Here is a 22818-nt window from a genome sequence, read left to right on the forward strand (position 1 = left end):
AAGCTACTACAGGATCTCCTGTCTCATTCCTGATAGTCTACCAGCTTTCACAGGTTCCTTCTCCTCATGGAAGTGGAGTTCTCGGACCTATCTCACAGGCCACATAAGGCTCCCTAAAAGCCCTGTGCCTGGAGATGCTGTTTCCCACCCCTCACCCTCCCTTGCCACAGCTGCAGGCCCCTGGCCCTGGACTTTACAGAACTTTAGCCTGCTTTATTTTTTAATTGTTGACCTCCAAAGCCTCCTGTTTGCATCTGTTTATTAAATTGCAAGCTCAGCTGTGAAATGCCCTTTATGGTGTTGTTTTATTGGTGGGCCATTCAGGAACCCGGCACCACACAAACAGGATAAATATTTTTCTTTGCAGCACACACCCCATGTTGGGGGCCACAGAACAAGGGGAGAGAGGAGTTTCTTTATGAGCTCTTCATTCATTCCGTGGAGAGGAGCTGTGAAATGTAACCCTCACATTCCTCAGGACAATCAGCCCCGCCAGCGTGAGCTCATTTGCAGGTGTGATGTTCCACTCAAAGGGTGGCTGTTAATTTTATTGACCAAATTTGGAAAGCAGGGAGCTCCATACTGAAATGGGGACTCTGGAGGGGCAATGGCCATTTCAGGTTCAGGAGTGTGGTCCTGTGGTTTGGGGTGTGTGTGTGTGTGTGTGTGTGTGTGTGTGTGTGTGTGTGTGTGTATTTGTTTTGTTTTTTCTTCACCCCTTGGAGGAAATTTCAAACTCCAGTGCTACTTTCAAAAGATTTGATTACATATATATAAATACACACACACACACACACACACACACACACACACACACACACACACACACATATATATATATATATATATATATATATATATAATTAGGTCATTTACCTTTATTTTATGTGCACTGCTGTTTTGCCAGCATGTATGTCTATGTGAGAGTATCAGATCTTGGAGTTACAGACAGTTGTGAGCTGTCCACGTGGGTGCTGGAATTTGAACCTGCATCCCCTGGAACAGCAGTCAGTGCCTCTAACCACTGAGCCATTTCTCCAGCCTCAGAGTTGGTGTCTTCAGGATAGGTTGGTTTGTCAGCGCTCATCATCACAGCCTTTATAAGGCACACAGCTCCTTCAGATCCACCCATCCAGTAATTATTGCAGTGTCTCCCAGCCCACATTATAGAATAAAACCAGTGTGAGGCGGTGGAGTGCCCCAAAGTGGGTCTCCCTTTCTCCAGAACAGGACGCTAAAGTATGCCAGCTGCCTGCCTCTCTCCCTCTCTCTCTCTCTCTCTCTCTCTCTCTCTCTCTCTCTCTCTCTCTCTGCATCTCTGCATGACTCTAACATTATCATCGTCGGAAGCTTGGATACAACTTAAGTTTTCGGTGGTTTGCAGCAGATTCTCCTTGCTTTGTTCATGCACGAAGCAAAGAAGAAGTGAAAGGATTAAAAAGCTGCCCTGTGCCTCCACCTCCAGTCCCGTCCCCACCTCAACCCCATGGTCAGACATACTAAGTCCCAAAGAATTGACAGGCAATGCTCCCTGCATTCTCATCCATTCTGTGCCTCAATCCAGAAGCAGATTCACACCAATAATGAGTTGGCTCAGCATGTTGTTAACTTTGCAGGGTACTTGCCCAATGCTCACCTTGAGCTGGACCACAGAATGAGTGGGTCTTGTCAATATTTCAACTTTGAGGAGGTGAGACTTGTCTCTGAGTTGCGCTTTGAAACCCTTTGCCATGTTGCTCCCAGGCCTCCTTTTTTTTTGCTTGCTTGTGGAAAAGCTATTTAGAGCTATTTCCTTTGGAAGGGTTTCTGGGGGCTGTGGGGACTGAGTGGGGACAAGTTGGGAATATCACAATGAGATATGGCAAAAAGAAATGTAACCCAAGTAGCGAAAACTCTACCATAGAGCAATGTTATTGTTGGCTGAATAGTAGGGACCATCTGGGGCTCCTAGAAGGATGGGGGTGGGCAGGGGGTGCAGGGAGGGGGTGGGGGGGATCTGCAGTGTACAGATGCTTCTATTGTTGGTGGTGTGAGCTTGTAAATAGTTAAAATATTTACCAAGGCACCTCCGAGCCGGAGCTATCCCATTTTATTATTTATACCTTTTCAGAGGGACAAAAATGGAGGTGTCCACTAAACGTGATGGATTAGGCTTATAAACAGCCATTATGGCCGTCAAACCTCACATGGCAGCTCCTCCTTTGTGTCCGCGCATTTCTAAGCTAACCAGTGATCCATGCATAAGATAGAAGGTTAAGAATGCAGAGGGAAGGAGTGTGGATTGCAAGCAAGATGCATCTTCTACTGATTAGAAGCACAGCTGTAGAGAGTGAGAACGATGCCCGGGGAAGAGGCACAAAGGGGGACGTGTGTGCAAACATTCCTGTGTGTGTGCATGCGTGTGTGTGTGTGTGTGTGTGTGTGTGTGTGTGTGTGTGTGTGTGTGCGCGCGCGCGCACGTAGAAGACAGAATCTGGGAAGTGTACAAACCCTTGCAATCTGACACATTGCTTTCATTCTCAGAGTCTGGGCTGAAAACCTGCAAGGCTTCCCTCCACCTGCCAGCACCCTCAGCTGTCTCCTTAGTGACTGCAGCTGGCTTTTGTTTTCCCAAGATAAAAATCAGGAAATGCAAAAAATTAAATAGGATTTGAGAAGAAAAAGGATGGGCCTTGGGTCAGAGAGAGAAGGGTGAGCCAGCAGGTACCAAGAATTGTTGACAGAGGAAGACCCCCATCTTCTGGTGCTTAAAATGAAAAACGAAAAGAAAGAAAGAAAAAAAGAAAGAAAGAAAGAAAGAAAGAAAGGAAGAAAGAAAGAAAGAAAGAAAGAAAGAAAAGGAAGAGAGAAGAAGAAAGCATTGCACAGAGCAGGTGATCCCTTGCCATGCCTAGAAACCAAACTCCTAGAAAAGTTAGGTTGAAGCAAAGAAAATACGGTCATGACAAACGGGTCCTTATGATTCCTAGAAAGGTTTGTTGTCAAACCAGCTAACAGGGAGAAGATAATGCAAACTGTTCTTGTTGGCCCTTTGTTGCCGCACGTGTTAGGGCCGTTTCTGTGAAGAAAAAAAAAGTGGCTTCCATTCTGCTCTTTACCCTGAAGTTTCAGCTCCTTCAGTCTGTTGGTCACCGACTTCCTGCCATTCACAAACCCCAGCCTGCACCTCTGTCTCTTGTTCTTTAAAGGGAAGCCACGCAGTTCGCAAGCCGAGGGGTTGGAAGACAAATCAGGCTCAGCAAGGCGGGAGTCTCCCCCGACAGCTCTAAACACAGACTGGAATTTTACTGTTAGTGAACTGTTGCCTGGCTGTCTTCTCTGGAGACCTCGGGAAGAAATTATGACCTCGCTTACTTGTTTATTTATGCTGTTACTTATTTACTGTGGGCGCTAAGATAAGGATTTAGTCCTGTAACAAGTGGCAGATGTATTTCCATATATTCGCCTGCTGTTCCTGTAAACGAGACAGAAGAGAATATTTAGGAAACAAAAATACCCACACAGATTTCCCTTACAGGTAAGCAGACTGGGCACTCCACTATTCAAGCCTGCATCCACCCATCCTCCCACACCCCCTCCCACCCCCCCCCACCAGACTCTCTGGGCACTTCAACCATCTCCTGAGGTGATGCCCGCCCCCTGTGCACTCTTCAGGCTGTCTGCCACATTAGTATGCTGGTACATCTACTGGTTTGCTTCTGTAAATACTAGGGTCTGAATCACACCACTGTAGTGGCCAGCGACGAAACACTCTTTCTAGAAAAGAAAAAGAAGAAGAAACAGAAACAGACACACACACCAGTTTTCTCATTTGATCTAACTTCTGTGGTGTCACAACCAGCAGATGACAACCTGGCTCAATTGCAAGTGTCTTCTATAAAGTGAGCCACCCTTTGTGAGCCTCCATAAGACAGCAGATTTTTGCCTTGAACTCACTGACGTACAGTGATAATAATAAGCAGTGATAATAATTAATTCTTGCCAGCTGACTCTCAAATACAACCACAAAAGCCTCGACAGCCTCCCTACATGATTCCTTTGGTAAGTTCTGAAACACAACCACAGGCCTAAATTTGATCCGGCCCCGTGGGATCGTTCCTGCTCAAGGAGGAATTAGAAGTTTTGGTAGTTTGAAAGTTAACAAAGCAAAAGGAACACGGAGTCCTTCAGTGAATTACACCAAACCATCTGGCCATCCAGCTAAACAGTGTGTTTACACGCAAGTGAAAGGCACAGAGGCTAGCCACTCGCACTTTACACCCCAGTGCAGCCTCCACAGACTTCTCTATCCTGATGGCTCCCGCTGTTGCCAGTTTCCTGCCTCAGTCTCCCTCTCTGTCTCTATCTTCCTTTTCCTCCCTCTCCATCTCTATGTCCCATATACACGGAAGTCTTAGAAACCCACAGAGTTTCCCAGAAGGCTTAGTCCATTCTCGTGCCTGGTCATGGACAGTTATGCTGCAAATGGCTCCTTCAAAAACTTTATGAGAACCAGGGATTCTTGGCTTTCTGCTGAAACCGCGTGTCTCTTCCACCAGCTCTGAGCTTCAGAGCATCTCTTCCCACAAGCAGAGCCAGCTCTGGGAGACCAGCTGTCCTCTTCCACTCCAGGGCTACAATGGCATGGCAGCCACGCAGTCACCATAGAAGGAAATACCCACGTTAGAGTGTAGGTTCGGCAAATAAAAATACCTGGTGCCTAACTGACTCTCAATTTCAGATAATCAGCAAATACATTTTAGTATAAATTTGTCTCCAAGCCCAGTTTGAGTCCACTTCTCTTTTTCTGGAGCTTCTAGACTCTGGGAGAGCAGTGGAAGCTATCCAACTCTTTTAAGGAGAGGGCTGAGTGGAATCACCCGGGGTTGCAAGGCTGCTCAATAAGACAAAAGAGGTCACTGAGGGAGGTCCCATGTGGGGCAGGAAGGCAGAGAGAGACAATCACAGGCCGTCACCTAAGCAGATATAACAGCCAGCCTTGGGGACTGACTCACAGTAACCTGGCTAGGGAGAGTTTACATCATCCCCATTTTACAGATGAGACAACCGAGGAAGAATTCATCGCATATAGCACATAGCAACCATGCAGCTATGAAATAGAGACTCAAGCCACACAGTCTGATTCGAGACACTGGGCTTAGGGCAAAAGGTGATCCCAACACACTGTATGAACAGCTTAACTTTAAAGGATACACTGATGCTCCAGTGCCGGAAGCAAGGTGAGCAGCGATATGCCTGCACCCAAAAGGAGGATGGAACAATATACTCATCCAGAGCTTTCCCTACCCAGGCAGGGGCAGGGAACAATGAAAAGTACTGAGCACACAGGCCCAGATGAGGAACTCTGGGAGACAGACAGATAGACAGACAGACAGACAGACAGACAGACAGACAGACAGACAGACAGACAGACAGACACAGAGACACAAAGACAGACAGAGAGACAGAGACAGAGGGGCACATTTTCTGATTTAGAGACCACCCAGGTATGCGCTGGCCTGTCCCCATTTTAGGGTCTTAGCTTCTTACTTCTCAGTAAGAAAAGAAACAGATGTGGCCCCCATTCATCCACAATGGAGGCCTGAGGGGAGGGGGGGGTCTGGGTGGTGGGCAAGTGCCAAGCTGTCTTTGGCCCACAGCCTGTCTTCAAAGGCAGGCACATTAACTTCCCCGGTGTTGGAGCCGTTAGCTGTCACCTGCCCACTCGAAGCCCAACGCTTAGTAGGCAACTAATATGTGTGTGTGTCCTGTGGCAGAGGAATTCAATAACGCCCAGAGGTCTTGGTGGTGTGGGTAAGGGTGGAACACTGCCTGGCCTTGGGAGTCTGGAGCCGGACCAGATGAGTCTCACTTCATTGGAGTCATCAGTGGCTAGATGGGGGTGGCAGGCTTGCTTCCCTCCCTCCTCCCTCGCCCCCCCCCCCGCACTCCTCCCCCTCCTAACAACCCGGGTCAGTTCAGCCTATTCTGAACAATTATCTCCAAAGGGGGAGGGAGCGGTCCTGTTCAACAAATCCTCCATTTTTTTTTTCTACTAGGGGCTGCAGACCGTGGTCCTCTGCTTATTCAGCCTTCCCCTCCCCAGCCCAGGCCTGGAAATCTCTGTGGTTATGAGTCAATGATCAGACAGGAGAAGGGCACACTTAGGACAGGGGAGGAGGATTCGCCTGGGCTCTGGGCTTTGATGCTGTTTCTATTACGTTCTGAATACATGAAAGAATATGGGAGGGAGAGGAAGAAATATAAAAGGGCAAAGGAAGAAAATGTTTTTTTTTTCTTAAAAAAAAGAAAGAAAGAAAGAAGAAAAGTTGAAGGCGGGGGTAGGGTGTGCAGGAGTGTCTGGTTTGCAATATCCCTAAGAAGAACCACACATATCTCTGGGAGACCAAAGCTGGTTGCAAACTGAGTTAAGGCAGCTCCTTCTGGGCCTCATCTTCCCAGAAAATAATGGCAGAGAGGCGGGTTTAGGACAAGGGGTGTGTGTGGGGGGGGGGGGCGATGTTCAAATAGCAATGTCCGTGAAGCTGGGGTTAATTACAGGAAGGACTTTCAGGGTAATTGCCCAAAAACAACACAGGGAGCCAAGCTTAACTTTGCAGGCTCTGAAGACAGCTCCTTGCCACTTCAGAAGGACCCCAGACTCTGGCCCAGTGGTGGGGGATGGGGAGAGCCCCAGGAGGGTCCTCCGAGAGAGGCATGGTGCATGGGCCCCTGCCCACCTCGGTCCAGCATGACTCCTTTTCTGTTCAGCCTCTGGATATTGACATGTGGACACATCGCAAATGACACGCTGCTTGCCGCACACAGAAAGTCTTAGTTTGGTCCCTAATAAAGACAGAAACAGCCCACCCACCCCCCAAATCCATCAGCTAAGTGAAGTCTGGCTGGGGAGGAGCCAGGTGGATGTTTCTAAAGTTTCTTCAGCGTGTGGGTTTCGCCCAGATCCCCTGAGAGTGCTTTGTCTCTCGGCCATGCCCCCTTTAAGAGAGTAAAGCATACTTTCTAACCATATGGCAAGTACCACTTCAGATAATTAAGCCCAGAGACCTACCACATTCTGAAAAGGTGGGGGGAAGGGCTGACAACAGGGACAGGATACCTGAGCTAGGAGGGGCTAGGAAGCACTTTGGGATGTCCATAAAGTAAGACCTCCATCCATTAAGGAGCATCCACTTGCCTGGGCCTTGCGTCATTCCTGGCACAGATGAACTCATAAAATTTCAGAGGATAGGGTTGGAGATGGCTCGGTGCTCAACACCATTTGCTCCTCTTCAAGATGAACAGTGCTCTAGTCTCCCAGTGGATTTCAATTCCTACCACTCATGTCCGGCAGCTCACAACCTCATGTAACTTCTACTCCAAGAAATCCAGCGCCCTCTTCTGGCCTCCGAGGGTACCCACATATGTGTGGCATACACATACGCAAAAATAGAAATAAAAACTGTTTAGACCTTTTTTTAAATCAGAGGATGGCAGTGCCCATCTACAATCTGTGCATTCGGGTAGCAAAGGATGGAAGATGGACAGTTTGAGGGCAGCCCAGGATACACAGAGAGGCCCTGTCTCAGAAAACAAACAAAACGTTCAGCAGATACTGGGAGATGGGAGCCCTTTCTGTTCTTTCTGGAAGGACCAGGGTGAAAAGTTTTCTCCAGGCCTCTTCAAGGGTCTTTTGATAGCTGTCAAGGTGAGTTGGAGGGGATGGACATGGATTGCACTGTCAATCCCAGGCTAGCCAGTAGATCACACTGTTAACCCTTGGTATGCTGGCTGGTCATTCATTATGGGAGGAGGAAGCACAGACATGACTGGGTTCTAGTTTTGGTTCACAAGCTTTCAGGCGAGGATCAGTTTCCCCCACTTGGGAAACAAGAAAGTAAAATAGTTGACGCTCCACAACCCCACCTCCTCGTGGGCCCCAACCCTCACACCTGATTCTCTGAAACTCGGGTGCTCTTCACACAGGTTATCTGAACTTGAGGGCAGGGACCCTATTTCACAGTTCATTTTCATCTCAAATAATACCTTCTACCATAGTGAGAAGTTAATAAATAAATATTTTGAATAGATTCCTTCATGCATGATTGAACAACCTTTATAGCTCTTTCTTCATTTGTTTATAATAAGAGATTTGTGGGTGGATACTGGAGAAATAGCTCTTTTTCTCTTTACAATCTATAGACTTGCTTCCAAAGACAAAATAAGAATAAATCGTTGCAATAACTAACACTCATTTTGCACAAACACATTACGTGCTGATCTGAGCTATGTCTCGATGCATCCCTGTACAGAAGCAGCTATTCTGATACGCATGCCACAGGTGTGGAAAGAAAAAAGAGCCTGACAGATGAGCCGTGTAGTGGGGAGACTGTGAAATCAGGCCCAGACCCTCTGACTCAGAACTATGCATTGACGCACGCTCCTTGAACACATGGAAGGTCTTGCTATGACCACGGCTGCTGGTATGCAGAGTGTTCTTGGTCAAGTCAAAAGAAACCCCTCATGAGCTACATGGCACTAGCATCCCCTGTACCCAAAGACTGACATCTCAGGTTTCTGGGTTTATACTTCAAGTCTGAGATCCAGTAGCCCCTCCTTATGAAGCCTTTCAGCCACCGGCACCACCCAATGCTGAAAAAGACGGCACTCTGTGAAGACCATGTATATCACTGTGGTGACTGGACCGACCCGACAGCTCTTTCTCTTCAGACCATGAACTCCTTAGAAGCTAAGAACACACCTACCATGTTCATTGCTGTGTCATACTCCCAGAGGCGCAGTGCCAGACTAGAACATGGAACTGCCACTCAGGTATACTTAGCAAACTTTCATAGAGGCAGCGCCAGCTCCGAAATGTACAGAACTTGGACAACCAGCCTTCATGCTGTGAAAGCACCTGAGTGTAGGCTGTTGCAAATGGCAAGGGTCTTAGATAAGGTCGTTGATTGCTCAAACAAGGCAAAACCGAAGCCCATTGCCCACAGTTTGCTCAGGTGAGCATGAGCGACCCCAGGCTGCCAGAGACTGGATGGGTCTGCGGACATTCCCCTACCCCCAAGGAAGATAGCAGGAAGGGCTGCTCTCTGCCCACCTCCTTCTCACACGGTCTCAGATGCCAGTGGGCTTTGGAAGGGTCTGGAATCAAAATGCTGGCAGCTTGGGAACTGAGCAACAGAAGCCTGTCTTGAGCGAAAGAATGGTTCCTCGGAATGCATACAGGTCTCCGGGAACTGATAGTAGCAGCAAGCATGGTGTGGGGAGGAGATGCCTTTCTGCTTGTACACAAGAGCAATACCAAAGGCACAGTGTAGAAGCTGCCTTCCCAGCTGGTTGGGCATGCCCCATACAGTTGCCTGGGGTAACTGTCTCCCTTTCAAGTGGGTTCCCTCATGCCCCTCTGCCTTCTCCTCCTCCTCCTCCTCTTCCTCCTCATTTGGTCCTTCAGTCACATACCAGACACATCTCACAGAGCAGACCCAAACCTCCAGGTGGCAAACCCCCCAGTTTCATATAAATTAGGCTGACGAATACTGTGAGAGCACTTTTTTTGTTGTTGTTGTTTAAATCGTGCAAAAATTGAACTTTCTCAAGGGCATAAATCTGGCTCAAATCTACCCCTGTACAGTTTATAGTGAAAACATGGAATTACCTGGAAGTCTTTTGCTTCCAAAGAGCAAGACCAACTTTTTATCTAATGTAAAAGAAATAATTTATTCGCTGTCTCAAAAAAAAAGATGCAAAAGTTGCAGCATTGCAGAAGGGACCGGATGTGAGGCCTGACTCATCAGGAAAAATGCAGCATGCCCATCAGACAGACACAAGCACGGCCCAGCAGCACACCAATACATATATCCTAATGGCAGTGGAGTCTCTGTGTACACAGAGCACTGGAGTTTGCACATTTAACCTCTCTAAGGGAGGTCTCTGTTCTCTTTTCCCAGAGTATAAACTAGGAGCAGGAAATGAGAGATTTGATGGCATTGAAATTGATGGCATTGAAAAAGAAAAGGCGAAGGACAAAGGCTAGCTAATACAGTTAGCAGAAAACCTCTCTAAACATACCCTCTCTACATGGTGCATTATATATTATAATAAAATCAAAGCTTTCTTAGGATCAATAAAAGACATGTAATTTCTTCACTTATCTCGATCTTTTTCTACTTAAAGTCATGGAGGCAATATGACAGCCTTGATGCTCTGATGGCCACTGCTCTAACAATTTTATGTGGGCGTTTAGAAGTGTGAGGACACACACTTAGGGGACGGTTGCCACCAACCAATCCCACCATCTTACAGGATGGCTTTGGAGACTTGAAATGACTGAGGGCAGGGGGAGGGAATACCACTATCTTTTCACACACACTGTTTAAATCCCATGGCAGTTTGCCATCAGACTAGTTTTATTCAATTCACGATGTCTTCGAGGAGTGCAGAAAAACAACCCAAGGGCTGCATTTCTCAAAATATATGTCACCGATATGAAAGGAGGAAGTGTTTCCTTAGATAGATATAAAAGAAAATGACAGTGGGTACCTCAACCTTAATGCTTGTCAGAAGGTTTCATATGCTGAAAAGTTCCTTTTTTTTTTTTTTAATGTATCATGTTCCTGATTTTCATTCGGTGACAGTTGAAAATTGGGCATTTAGGTGTAAAATAAAAATACTAGAGGTAAAGAATTAGAAAGGAGAGTTAATGAGAGTTGAACAGAGCAGCAGTATATTCAGTCTGACATAGTCAACAGAAGTGTGCTGGCCCTGGGCTCCAATGGCGATCAGATGCCAGTGGGAATAAGAAGTACTTGTTTGAGTCACTACAACAATGTCATACAAAGTCCCAGCTTCCAGACGATATCATGTCTTTGCTAAACGTTAAGGTTGACCGCAGCATCCTCATCTCCACCATGCCTTTTGCTGGGCACATCCCTAATAAGCAACAGAACTCCACCCATTCCTATCTCCCTGACAGGTTGAGAATCCAGTTTTCTTGCTCACAGAGCTCTTTTCTTCCCCCTGAGAGGCATCTCACCTCTGGTGATAGCTGAGACTGTAGTCACAGTCTCCGGGCCTCATCCAGGTAATAGATGGTTCATATCTGTCTCATTGGAGCCCATGCTTTTAAAATATGTACATTTCATACTAAAATGTGCATTTCTAGGTACATCCAAGTACCAGAAGGTCTACACAGGCTGCACCATGGTCTTAGAATATTTGACTTTTGCTGCAAAAGAAACTTCCTCCTCCTCCTCCTCCTCCTCCTCTTCCTCCTCCTCCTCTTTAAAGAAAACATGTTACCCTGCCTATGGTTAAGAGACACCACAGCGGGAAGGAAAGATGTTTGGAGGAATGACTAAAACACCCACATATCTTTGTTTTGATTGAAACTGAAACAAAGGGACTAAGATTCTCCCAATAACAGCATAGGCCTCTCCTGTGGTGAGGTTCTTCAACTTAACATGCAGACAATTTTTTTCTTTTAACTTATCCTCCTCATTCCCTACCAAAATGTGTACGCCATCTCAGAACATCTCCAAGCTGTCCAGGTCACTGCTGAGTCCCTTGTACAAAGATCTAAGATGAAGCACTCTCTTCGGGCCAAAGGGGTCACTTCAAAAATCAGCAGCGAGGACCAACCAACATTGTCCACCTGCCTGGTGACCTTAGAAAACCTCTGAGCCCCTTCTTAGTTTATAAGTGGGTATAACACAGATGGCGGCAACAGCAGTCAGTAATGCTTCTATGCTTCTCTAAGCATGAAATGAGACTTGAGACTGTGTACATCAAAGAACTACATCTATGTACAATGTAACACAAGCCTGTTACCCTGTTGATTACGGTAAGCAATGAGTCCAGTCCAGGTGCTGTATGAGCGTCTTGACAGACAAATTATCACCTGATGATTACAACTGCCCTGTGAGTCAGACCCCCCACCTCATAGTCACTTAACATGTATGAGAAATCAGAGCTGAGCAAGACAGAACAACTTACCCACAATTGTCTTCACTTAAAAGGCCAGGCCAGACCTGAGTCAAGTTGTGCTTCATATTTTAATCTCTGTCATGGTTTTGTTGTTAGGGAGGAGACTTTTGCATTTGGTTTGGTTTGAGTCAGGGTCTTCTTCCAGGATGGTCTGGAACTCACGGAGATCTTCTTGCCCTCAGAGAATTTGGGATCAAAGATGTGAACTACCAGACCCAGGAACATCATAGTTCGTTAAAAGACAACCACACAAGTAGCTGCAGCAGCAGATGCACTCAATCTTCATATTGAGCTATGCCGTGTCGTGAGGAACAACCCTGTAGAAAGCACAATACATGTTTCTGTCTTTTATCCATGGTTTTGAACTAGAAAACTTATCTTTTCTTAATTTTTGTTGTTGGTTGCATGGATGTGGTGAAATATCACAGGTTTTATTGTTCCATGGAGCTGAAAATTAGTTCACTTAGTAGGCTTAAGGATGTGATTGCTCTATGAATTCAATCTCTACTGAATTCCCATTGGTGTTAGTAATTAGTCTCCACAGAGAATGACATCAGCCAACGTCTATGGAGTAAAGTATATGAAAGTATGAAAGAAAGAAAACTGATGTTCAGGCAAGTGTTGGATACAGAATTTGAATATACACTATATACATATACACACATATATACATATATACATTTTTTACTGAAACACTCCTCTATTCACTTTCTGCTCTAGACTAGGATCAACTTGGTGCCTTTAATATGAGTCATATAGAATATGATTAAAAAGAGTATGTTAGGCTAATTAATGTCCACCAAATATGTAGTTGTATAAAATCTCAGTTTTCCCATGACATGTCAGTTAGATGATATCAATTTTCCTGAAAAAAAAAAAAGTATTAAAAAGAGGAAGTTCAAGTCACTTACATGAAATTCCATACCTATAACAAAGAAGGAGATCATTACTGCTCTGGGTTTTGCCAGAAGCCATGACCCTCAGAGACACTTTCCTTTTATGCTGGGCTCTGGATGTGTGAAATGATGGTCATCTGGCCTCTGAATCTAGTCTTCAAACCTTTGGAAAAGATCAACCAGTGACCAGCTGCCTTAAAAGCTTCTGGACTCTGCTGGTTAGTTTTTTTTTTTTCAACTCAACTCAAGTGAAGGTCATCTTAGAAGAGGGTACCTCAATTGAGGAATTGTCTCCAAAAACTTTGCCTGTAGAAAAGTTTGTGGGGCATTTTCTTGATTAATAGTTGACAGGAGAGAGCTCAGTTCATTGTGGTGGTGCAACCTCTAGGAGAGGTTAGTGGTGAAAGTGCAGTCCTGTTGCCATGGAGAGCTAGGATATTAGAAGTTCCAGTACCATGGAACAACCTCCAATGACAGCAGCAGCCATAGAATGCAGGTAGCCTGGGCCTATGAAAATAGCTGATGGCAGAGCAGAGATGCAGAGCTGCCCAAGATCTTTGGAACCAGAGTATGCTCAATGACTCCCAGATGTCTAGCACTAAATATTTTGTACAGTTGGACTTTGGGTTTGCTTTTATTTGATTGTGATTGTGCCTTCATTCTTCCCTCTTGAAATAAATATGTAGCTGTGTTTTATTTTACAGGAACCCACCGTTAAGAGACTAGATATTTTTAGAGAGACTTTGGATATTTTAAAAAGACTGAATTTTTGAAGACTTTGGGCCTTTCAAAGGTTGGGATGTGTTTTATATTGTGATATTGATATTAACATGATATTGGGGATAATTAAGAAAGGAAAGGTTATGGTTTAATAGTGATGTGTTTAACAAGAGGTCAATTGTTCTGATTATGTTTTTTTTTTTTTATTAACTTAACACAAGCTAGGGTCATCATAGAAAACAACCTCAATTGAGAAAAAAAAATCTCTGTAAGACTGGTTATAGGTAAGTCTTCAGGGCATTTTCTTGGTTGATGGTTGATGTGAGAGGGCTTAGTTTAATGTGGCCAGGGTTAGCCCTGGCATATGGTCCTGGAGTTCCATAAGAAAACATGTTAGAAAGGGAACGTAGGGAACATGTCAGTAAGGGACATTTTCCCATGGTCTCTTGTTTCAGTTTCTGCTTGTTACCTGAGAGTGTGGCAGAAATAAACTCTTTCCTCCTAAAGTTGCTTTAGGTCATGGTCTTCATCACATCAATAGAATGCAATCTAGAACCAAGGCAAACAAAAGTAAGGAAGTATTTTACACCACTGTGCAACTTGTGCAATCTCTATGCCTATGACAATGGCACGTCAGTGGCAGATCTATTTTTTTCTGGCTTCTCCATTTGACAGGGCTTAGAATCTAACATTATTTTTTTTCTTGTAAATTAGAATTTTCAAAGCTTCTTTCTGTGTTATTCCATTTAAGAGGATTTTTGTCAGTAATTTTCTTCATGGATGGGATGTTGTCTATCTAATAAAATAACTTAGCCATTATTCAAAACCATTTAATTCAGAATTTGGGATATTTCTTGCAGAATCTGAATGAAATTTATCATCTTGAATTTTTAAACAAGCTAATAAGCCTATCACTAATATAAATGAGCTCACAAGAGGGGCACTGCAAATCCCTTAAAAGACCAAACTATTTTCAAGCAATTTAGAGACACCCTGTCATTAGGTTGGTGTGCTAATTACAAATCATTCTAATTGATTCAATGGTCTCCTAGGACTTCTATAATGTACTAGGCAAACACTTTATTAGCCAGACTCGGTTACTGTAGGTTCTTAAAGGAAAACAAAAACTTAAGCAGCCTTCCCATAAACAATACCAAGTGAGAATTCTCACAAGTAGAGCAGGGTCTTGTCTGCAATCCCCTTCCCAGTGAGTGCCCATTTCAGTGTTTTGACTTCCTAGTTTAATGAGTGTTAATATGTGACAGAGAAAAGAAAACAGTCTTGGTTTTCTCCCCTACATCCATCTTGTCTCTATTTGTAGAAGATATGCATAGTTTATTCCTGACCAGGATTAGTTCCCTCTTTGTCTTTAACAATCCGGGTCTCCTTCGCCTTTGGAGGCCGCCATGTCCCTACTCCCTGCCCATGCTGCCTAATGCAGGACAGCTAGTCAGCCTGCTATGTAATGACGGATGGAGGGTAGGGAGTGTTCATGTCTCAAAATAAGACAATTTTTAAAATGTGATAGGTGAAGGCGAGTGTTATCCAGCTGGTAGGATGTAGGTTGGGAATTACAACATGGGAAATGGAAACTTCATCAGAAATAAAGTCAGCACAGAAGGTGAAGCAAAGGTGGAAGGATTCCTGGTGCTATCCTTCCAAGCTCTGGATTTGATCAGACTTGAAGTCATTTACATTTCTGGGATTTCCACTCCTACTGGATCCTGATATACCTCTTTTTAAATATTTTTCTTAGCCATCTTACATTATATTTTAATTTCTTTTATTAAAAATTGTAATTATAGTCACTTTAGGAATCTCTTAAATATTAAGAAATGGTTCTCCATGCAGAAATGCCTGTGTATGTGTTGTTGTTGTTGTTGTTGTTGTTGTTGTTGCTGTTTTCAGATCCGGACTTGCTATATTTATCTGTCTGCTCTTGAACTTGTGGGCTCCAACAATCATATCCCACATGCTAAGATTACAGACAGATGCCTCCAAGTCCAGACTCATCACCTATAAACTCTTGAGCCAATACTCCATTTATGCCAGAACTAAAGGCTGTATATACAACATTCTGATCTTAAAAAAAAACTTATTAGGAAAAACATTTCAGATTTCTGTATTGTCAACCCATTTAACATTTGTTAACAAATTTCTACCAAGAACCATCTCAAAGCCAAGGAAATATTGAACCTGATTCTGCCTTGACTTAGGGTAGTTGGCATGATAATTCAATAATACATATCAAATACAAGAAATAGTTCAATAGAAATAAATTCTTCCTCCTCTCCCTCACAGTGAGTGGCTTGAACAAACAACAACCGTCAATCTGCATCAGGCATCTATGGTGACAGGCTCTGTGAAGAGACCTAAACTTGTCCTGAATCTAAAATTATGGTCATGTTCCATCTTTGAATGTCAGGTTGAATAAGACCTACATCTCTAGATCATCGCAAAGAGAACAATGGTTTCTCCACTTCCACATTCACAATGAGCACATCAAAATTCAACCCCATATCCAAACCAAGTCTGTCTTCTAGAGGGTCTCTGCGGAGCCACAATTGGCAAATGTTTTTATGAGTCTGGCAAGCAAGCAATTCTGAGGATTCTGATACGAATAGAAACAAAAACTAAGACTTTCAATGAGTCAGCAAGTAGAACACAGTGAAGACTCACCAGTGATGCTGCGGACAGGAATAAATGTTCCAAGTCATACCCCCTTAAGCCTGCCAGGAAACGGCCCTGGGCTGTCCCTGCTCAGCGAGCATCACTGGTAGCTCTGAGCCTGTGCTGAGAACCAGGGACAGGCCTCCACAAGAGTCTGTTCCTCTTGGCCAGTTTGACATGTTCTGGAGATCCCCCTCACAAAGCTTGGCTCGGTCGTGTTGACCACTTGCATCATTGGTTTTCTTCGAGAACCTAGACTAAACTTTGGTTTGCACAGGTAGGAAGGATGGGAGGACTGGCTTGTTGCCATCGTTATCTTTACTAAACCGTGGGGCCGTGTTTTGGTTGCCTCAAGCCTCAAGAGAACAACTGACCCTCAGATCTTGTCCAACTCGTAAGAAACACACAGAGAGATGAAAGTTTTCTGTGCAGCAGTGAACATCTCAGGAACCGTGGGAGGTCACTAATCACAGAGATTCTCTATCATGGGGTGATCTGTGTCATGTGCAGTAACACACTACATGGATTATACTGGAAAGTTGTAAGGGAGAAACAGGTGTGGGTAGGTATGCCTGAGAGCCTGCGGATGGACACAGTTGTCACAGTTCTACATGATATAAAGAACAGTTTCACGGTGATGACCGGGAAAACATTCCCCGCCCCTTGCTTTCACTAGTCGGAAGGCTGTGGACTGTAAGCTCCAACAGACCCACGCAGCTTTCAACTAACCACACATGGAATTCAAGAACATTCTACGGCAGCATCGAACGTGACAGAACTCTCACATTTCTGTGTGTCCTCTTGGAATTTCACGTTCCAATCCCTGTCCTGATCTTTGAACACACTCAGACTTAACAGCAGTGGACTGGACCTGGAGGCGTCGTGATCAACAGGACAGGGATGAGTGCCAGTCTGTCCTTTCACAAGAGCTCCTCTACCTCTGGGTCTGCCTTTGGCAAGCCCTTCTGTGACCAACCTGCTGATGAGACGCTAGCATTTCTGAGCATCCCGCCATTTCTTCAGAATTCCTTTGCTGCCTCAGGTCACCTCAGGGATCCACATCAACAGGCCAGCAGGGTGGGCCGGACCAGCAAAATGAGAAGCCATTGCACAGAGCACAGGGACAGCAGAGGGCACAGGGCACGCCCTGGATCAAAAAATCTGCTCTCTCCTCCCCCCCCCCCCCCCCCCCCGCCCCCCAAGACTTCAATAATCAGATTCCCAGCCCCGAGTCCGTTCTGAGGGAACTTACTCCCGGGCTTGGTTCTGGATGTTTCTGGCTTTGTGAAGCCATAAAGGAATTGGATTTAGCTGTGCTTGGCTTCCCGGTTCTCTTACTGACAGCACTATTTAATGGACAAACAGTTTGTTTTATTTATCTGACAGGGTTTCTTCTCATTGTTTAAGGTTATCAGGCCTCCCTTGCAGATCATATTACAGCTTGTGCTGGTTCGACCCTCAGCAGGGTTCACTCTAAATCAGATCCTTATCATTGCCTCGGTGATAAATAGAGGCCTGTGAGCCCACAGCCAGGTTATTTATTTAGTGCCTCCGTGGGTCATGTTTTATATAGCCTGGGCTTCTTGTCAGGCCTTTGAGGATCCAGCTTAGGTTGCACTCAGGGAACTAAAACCCAAAGCCTCTTAAATAATGTTAACTTAACAGCTGACGTTTTTATGAAATAAGTCTGTGCAGATGCGTCGAGGGAAGGGGACAGCGCAGACAGAGAGCTGGAGGAAGGTTTCAGTGTGCAAGCCTGTGTGTGGTTGGGTGAGCAAATGTGAGAGCAAAGGCAAGCAGGTAGGTGGGTGGGAGGTGTGCGGGATGGGTAAAGAGTAAAGGAGAAACAAGGCTTTGGTTTTTAGTCTTATTCCAAACCTACAAAGAATATTCTGCTTTCATTTGGAGTTTCTCTTGGAGGAATTTTAAAAAAAGAAAAAAGAAAAGAAATTATGGGTAGGGCACTATGCACCTCAAGGAGGTGGGCAAAGGAAACAGAGTGAGATCTGGCATCGTAGGGAGGGGAAGAGGGCAGTATTCCTTCTGAGGAATACCCAGACAGAACAGTCTGGCTGCGGTGGGGGCACAGAAACATCCAATAGGGAGCCACATCTTCCTCCTGCTCTTCAAATGCAAAGTGTTGGTGTCATATTTGAATGCAGGCATATACCAGCACTGCCATGTCTGCTTCTCTGTGCACTCACCTCATGCACGTGTTGCTTTAGGAAGAGCCATGTTTGTTTGACATGCCACTTTGTAAATTTGAAAATGTCTTATACCGTTTCTTAGGGTTGGTTGTGTGTGTGGTGTTTTTTTTTGTTTGTTTGTTTTTTGTTGTTGTTGTTGTTGTTGTTGTTGTTGTTTTAAATATACCAGGAAGAAGAGGAGGAAGAGGAAGAGAAGACAGCAGTAGCACCAGTTGATTCCAACCTTCAGGGTCCTAGAAGGGATAAAGATCCCCTTTCAAAGAACTGTTCTTGGCACCTCTTCAGCTGGAATTGGAGAATCAAGGGGTGGATATCCTTATTTAAAGCACCCCAAATGCTTGGCATCTGAGGAAAAGCTCAGGAGACTTGCAAAGACATATCCCCAGTTGCTGCTCAACATGCTGGGTGCCAACAGGAAATGCAAGGTGACCTGCTGGCAAAATGGTACAAATCCCCTCACTGAGGTGCAAATCCCAGCTGGGGAAAGGCCGCATGAGCACACCAGAGCATTACAGGCAGGTTTGAAAGATGGTTTTGTGATTGGGAGGGGCTCGCAGTGGTACTGCCCCAGTGTGGAACCTGCGTAGACGCTGGACATTTCAGAGGAGCTCGGAAGTGTCGTTCAATGATGCATGAAAACACGGGACAGGCAAAGAGGGAAGTCTGGTATGTGTGAGGGTGAAGGGCCTGAGCCAGCACCCAGAGGTGCTATAGTCTGGCTTGTCCAGCAGCAAAGCATGAAGGGAAGGCACCAGCTGCTGGAGAAAGGTGGGTGGAAACTGTGGTTGCCTAGGTGGTGAAAGAAGCCACCAATGAAGCCACATGATGACAATTAAAAGAAAAGAGCAGCTAGTGTGCTTGTCTTTGTAAGCCTCTAAAAATGTTGGTGCCTGTGGATTCTGAAAGAATTAAGCCTTGTCAAGAAATGTTTCTGCCATCTCTATTAACTTGCTCTAATAACTCTTACACAGCAGGGATCTAGAGCCAGGCACTGGTCTAAGCAGTTTTCAAGCATAGACTCTTGTATATGTCTTTGTATCTCCATGAACTAAGCTCTCTTATGTCATCACTGCCTTATGAATCTAGAAATTAAGTAACTTGCCTGAAGCCACTTAGCACTCACCTGAAAGTCAAACCCAGGCAGCCTGGCTCAAGTTGGTGGTCCTTCCCAAAGGCTCTGGCAGCAGACAGATGCAACCCGTTTGGGACGTGTGGCTACCTTTCCAGGAGCCATGCTCAATAGGACCTGTGCTTTCTTTGTTGACTTTCTCAGGGTCTGTATTTGCTACGGGTGCCTTTAGGCTTTACTGTTCATGCCTCACAGTCACCTCTTTATGATCTGCTGTGGACCTCTGTCCATCTTTCCGGTTCTTGCCTTCGAACAGCATCCATTCTCTATACCTCATATTCCTGACTGCTCATCTGGGCAGGTGTGAACCATCTCTCACCACCCCGTTCTAGCGGTTTCTTGTTGGTCCTCTGGTTCCTGATCCTTGCATACCTTGAGCCTCCACTGCCTCTACAGAAGGCAGCATAGGTAGTATGTGAGATAGGTAGTACCCGGCAGCTATGCCAAGAGAGAATACGTGAGTGAATAAATGACGGCAGGCCACGACTGTGTGCCTGATCCCCTGGGGCCTCCCCCTGCTTGAGACAATATCCCGGCACATTCTCATGTAAGGGAAAAAAAATTCTCTTGAGAATACATGAGGTTAAAAGGAGTTTTCTCTGGGTCCCCAGTAGGGTTTCAGCATAGTTTAAGTCCCTTCCAGATGCAGGATTCTACCTCTGACACTTAAAAAAACATTCAACAAATATATAGAGAGGAAAATACTAGTGAAAATAAAGGTAGAAGTGTCTAGAACAGGAAATGTGTACTGTAATTACATGAAAATGTTACCTATAGCCAGAGATGTGGAGAGGGTATGAAAACAAGCAGCACGGCATGACTTAGGGCTTTGGGATGGGGTCCTCTTCAAATCTACTTCATCTGAATGAGAGCAACCACCATTAAGGAAGCAGGCAGCTCATGATTCATCTCATACACACAGTCCAAAAAGTTTTGGATACATATTCATATACATTTAAGTCATGAAAATGGAAGGAGAGAGGGAGAACCAAAGAAGATATGAAGAAGTCCATGTGATTAAAGGTGCATTATATATAGGTAGAACGATTTCCTGCTGAAATGTATTATTTTGAAATATTAGGCATATTCATAGAAAGAGGAATATACCTACGAGGGGAGTATTGCTGCACACATGTGGACACCCATGTGAAGAATGACAATATAGAAACAGAGGCTGGACCACCATCCAAAGGGGCACTGAGCTGAGGTAGCAACCTTGACCTCTTCTTCAAAAGCAGAGTGATTGCTTACTAAACTGTCCAAGTGATTGCCCAAGTCCTGACCTGAGAACAGCAAGGGCTGTCAACACCAGCATGACACACTTGCTATGACTAGCCAAGCGTTGCCCTTTGGGCTGCAGGTAAGCACCCGTGATGGTGTGTGGAAGGCATTTGGCATTTGGCAGCAGCTGAGTCAACATTGCAACATGTTATAAACATATTAGGACGACTGTGATAGAAGAAAGACAAACCCATTTTAAAAACAAAAAAACAAGCCTATTGCAGTCAATGTGGTGTTGTGAATCATATTCCTGGTGAAATCATATCCCACGGGTACTTCCAGCGTGTGGCATGTGATGTTGTAAGTGTTTGTCACAATGTCCCACACTGACCAGCTGCAGTGCCTCAACAATATTTGATAGCAGATTACTCTCATGAATAAGTGTTTGGGAATATGATTTTGTTTAATGTTTAGTTATGTTTGTAGGTAATTGACTTCTGTGTTGTTCTCCAAATAGTGAAAATGTGGAGAACCATCTTACCAGGGGAAGATCTTGAGATGCAAATAAGGTGTGAGCCTCTTCCATTTGAGAAGCGCTCTGAGGAACTACCCATAGACAAGCAAGGGATCTTGTTTTCACATGGACAACTGCACTAGAGCCCCACATGGAAAAACTGAGTTCCCAGTTGGCTCACGTCATCAGTAAAGAAGCCAGTATGAACCAGCTCCTGTCTATCCCTGCCTGAGTACTGGTCCTGCAGATGCTGAGGGGCCAGCACTCATTCTCTGTCCTAGCCTCTGGCTCAACTGCCACGTTCCCAGAAGGATATGACCAGCAAGACGTCCTTAGCATGAGTGGTGACTATGGTGACATCAGTGGAGTACCAACAAGCCTATTAAGTAGTTAGTGCTGCTTTCTGCATCAGGAATGTTTCCGTGTGGTTATTCAACATGGAACCTTATCACTGAATTCCATCATCTCCCTCTGTCAAGTCAAAGCCATCCCCAGTAGCAGAGCCTACAGCATAGTAAGCAATCGCTAGTCTTTGACTCAGCAGTCTGTCACTCAAGGGTCATTCGAATCCCATTCTCTTCAAGAAACACTCTGCATTCTGCGCTCATGGTCTTCAGCCACAGTCCCACTTCCTCATCTCTTCCTGTCAGGAGAAGGGTCTCCGTGATCTCAGCCTTCACTTGGCTCCGCAGTAAAAACTCTAGCCAACACAAACGTGTGTGCTTTTTAGCAGTTTATCACGTCTTCAGAAATGGATAGCTCTAGTTTTCATGTGTGGCAACAGGAAGCCTTTTGCTCTGGTGCTCACGTGTCTGAGCCATACTATCTAATCGCGCCTTTAGCAGCAACACAGCCAGTCGTGATTTGGGTGGCTTCTCAGCTTAGGTATGCAAGTCCTACCCTTAGGTTAGGAAGAGGGCTAGTTCCTCTCTCGTACCTTTCTCAGACTCTTACTAATACCATCCAGAGGTATCCAGTTTACAGATCACAGATCGATATGAATAGAAACACTTTCACAAGCCACGGCATCGGTGCTCTCATGGGTACTAAGCCCGCTAGAGTTGACCTCAGAAAATCCACAAACAGAAAAAAAAAAATACCTACCAAAAGAGAGAACCAGCACAGGCCACAAACGGGAGATTCTACTCTCTTGGAATTAAAGATGTCCCCATCCATGTCAGCTCAGGAGGCAGGGAGGAGGAAAACCGAGACACTGGAAGGATCTTCTCACTGCATTGTCCCATGGCGGAATTTGTGATCCCCATGCCTCAGGGGTTACAGGCATGTGCCAACAATCCCTAGGGAATCCAGCCTTTCAACACCTTTACAGAGGCAAGTACCTTTCAACAGGGGGATAAATAACCAATGCCCGGCTAGAGAGAAAGGGAGAGAGAGTGGAAATGCCACACTGGCGTTCCTTCAGTCTGAGGGATGGGGTGCCTTAAGTTCCCAGTCCATCTCTCCTCATGAGAGACGAGAACATTC

At 45.2% G+C, this 22818-nt stretch overlaps 1 long non-coding RNA gene across 1 annotated transcript in view; it reads right to left on the bottom strand.

The window, feature by feature from the left end:
* Positions 1–2242: 2242 nt before the first annotated feature.
* LOC311582753 overlaps positions 2243–22818 on the bottom strand; it is a 62220-nt gene continuing 41644 nt past the window's right edge. Inside the window, exons 3-4 of the long non-coding RNA XR_014774217.1 lie at positions 11986–12293; positions 2243–3454 (exon numbers count right to left, since the gene is read on the bottom strand). This is a non-coding gene — a long non-coding RNA (uncharacterized lncRNA). The remainder of the gene's footprint in view (positions 3455–11985; positions 12294–22818) is intronic.

Source organism: Acomys minous, assembly GCF_964271855.1.
Source record: "Acomys minous genome assembly, chromosome: 14".
Taxonomy (NCBI): Eukaryota; Metazoa; Chordata; class Mammalia; order Rodentia; family Muridae; genus Acomys; species Acomys minous.